This window comes from Fukomys damarensis, unplaced genomic scaffold, assembly GCF_012274545.1.
Source record: "Fukomys damarensis isolate Sample0158 unplaced genomic scaffold, DMR_v1.0_HiC HiC_scaffold_10, whole genome shotgun sequence".
NCBI lineage: Eukaryota > Metazoa > Chordata > Mammalia > Rodentia > Bathyergidae > Fukomys > Fukomys damarensis.
Window position 1 is genome coordinate 36073880 of NW_022900922.1, and position 2448 is coordinate 36076327.

The window sequence follows — 2448 nt, forward strand, 5'->3', positions numbered from 1 at the left end:
CCTGGCTGGCATCGCACATGAGCATGCCCTTTGAGAGGATGTTCTTGTAAAAGGCCAAGGGGCTGACTGTGCTGGCACGGGGAGGGAGCAGGCCACTATGCCCACTGCCCTGTGAACAGATCTCACTCATTACAGGGCACAAGTGCGTGTCTTGCTTCTATTCATGAGTTGTCCTTGTCCTTCCCACCCCCTTTTCTTTCCTGTCTTCTTTTTCTCCTCCTCGTCCTCCTGCTGTCAGTGTTGAATGGTGTATTCAATCATTCAAGGGTTGCATGGACATTTCAAAAGGACAGAATATATGGTTGTCTTTTCTTTGGAACTTGCAGTATGTCCTTCACACATCACTGTGGCTTCCTCCAGAGCCAGGGGCCCTGGCATAGTGCTGAGACCAGCAGGTGGGAGAAAGAGCAGTATGAGCTAAGAGGCTTCCCTAGATCTGCCCCACCAAGGGCCAGTGAGGAAGGTGCATCTCAATTCATGGCTTTAGAAGTTTCAGCCCATGGTCGCTGGGCCTGTGGCTGTACCAAACATCACGGCAGAAGAGCTTGTGGAGGCCTCATGGGTCTGGCCTGGGAAGCAAAGAGACAGGACAAAGATGGGCCCCGTGTCTCCCAAGGACACATCCTAGTGGCCCAACTTCCTTTGGCTGCACCCCAACTCTAACAGTTTCCCTCACTTCCCAGTGGCACCAAGCCGAAGGCCAGGCCTTTAGCATATTGGCCTTCGGGGGACCCTGCTGGGGCAAAATGACAGCACTTTGCCCTGTGTGTCTATGGCCCTGGCTGGCCTTTCTCCTCTGTTCTTGCCCCCTTCTCTGACCCCCAGCTGTTCCAGTGGCACAGCTTGGAGCGTCCAAGCTGGAGGTCACACGGCCTCCCTGGAAGCCCCTGACTTCCTGGGCCATCACCACACCCCTTCGTTTTCTTAGCTCTTTTTCAAACCACTCGCCGAGTTTCTAGCTCCTCTGAGCAGATTCTTCAGCTTTTAGCTCATGTGCCCAGCAATGAACAAGAAAAAAGAGCTCTCCTGCTAACCATTCTGTGTGCTGCTGGAGCAGGAAGCAGACCTGCCCTCTGGCCCAGGTGATCAGCAGGTAGATGCAGCCCCGCTTTCATCACCAGCCGTGAGTGCCTCATTGCTGATGGCATCAAAGGCAGTGCAGTAGTCTCCTCCAAGCAGTGCCCTGGAAACACGGCCCCTGCACGGCTCAGGAAAATGCAGTGTAACGTGTTTCTGAGTGAGAAGAGGGCACGCTGGGGAACTCCAAGGTATTAGGTTGAAACCCCAATTGCTGGGGCTTTTCAAGCCTGTATTTGTGTGACCCTAATTTTAATCTCCAGCCAGGGAGGCTGGAAAACTCGGAGTCTCAGATCCCCCAGCTTTCGTCAGTCACCAGCTTCTCCTGAGGTTTCCCAACTTTGGGCGGAGCTTCTGAGTCCTCACCTTGCTCTGTGAGTGGCTAGGTGCCTACTCCTGGCGGAGGATCTCCCTGCAGTGTAGATTCTGACTCAGGGGACCACGGGTGGGGCCAGAAACCCTACAGGACACCCTGAGGCCAGGCCAGCTGCAGGAGTGGGCAGAGGGTGCTGCTGTCAGCACACTTTGTCTCACGTGACTCACTGTGCTCCAGACACCCCAAGTCATCTTCTCCCGGCAACTTCAGCATTTTAAAGGTGAGATGAAACCAGGGACTGTGGGAGGGCAGCTTTGTGTTCGCTCCCCCACCACGCCTGTCCCAAGGGTTTCATAAGCTACATGTTTGCTGCCAGCCTATTAAGTCTAATAAGGACTTTTTCCCTCCTTTGCACTTACTATTCAACCAGCAGATATTACTGAGCACCTGCAGGCACTCCATAAAGAAAAACTCCGATCTGTGCTTCCTCCGGCCGCCAGGGTGCAGGTGGAGGTGAGAGAGCCTGACCCCGTTTCCCAGCACGCAGCACGCAGTGCCCAGTAGAGCTTGTTATTGCTCTCTCTGGGTTTGGTGCTGAGGTCTGGACCCAAGCTGAGTACAGGCTCTATGGCTGAGCTGGCTCAAATTCCCTGAAAGCAAACTTAGCCCTCACTACCATTGTCCTGTCTCAGGCTCTGTCCTCTACTAGGAATATTTCTTCTGTCTCCACTCCCTAATCAGCCACTGACCAGAGTCCAGGAGCTTCAGCTCCTGCCCTCTCCCGCTGCCTCCACTCTTCCCTGGAGGAGGAGCCCTGGTCTCACGGTTCCTTCCCCGCCTTCAGTGCGAGGCTCCCACCACTCCTTCAGGGAATCTTCTCCAAACCCGAGTGGATTTCCTGCCCCTTGGTTCTGGTAGTTTTACATGGAAATTCTCCCACCGTCTTCCTCCACTAGACTCAGAGTTTCCCTGGTGTAGAGAAATGGCTCAGTCATTTCCCACCAACAAGTCTTTGGTGAGCCCCGCTTTGGTCGCAGGGACGGACGTGCACCCCG

At 54.5% G+C, this 2448-nt stretch overlaps 1 long non-coding RNA gene across 1 annotated transcript; it reads left to right on the top strand.

Annotated features, from left to right (window-relative positions):
- Positions 1-1455: 1455 nt before the first annotated feature.
- LOC117285476 lies at positions 1456-2448 on the top strand. Its single transcript, XR_004516534.1, has 3 exons — positions 1456-1673; positions 1827-1906; positions 2431-2448. It is a non-coding gene; the product is annotated as an uncharacterized LOC117285476 (long non-coding RNA).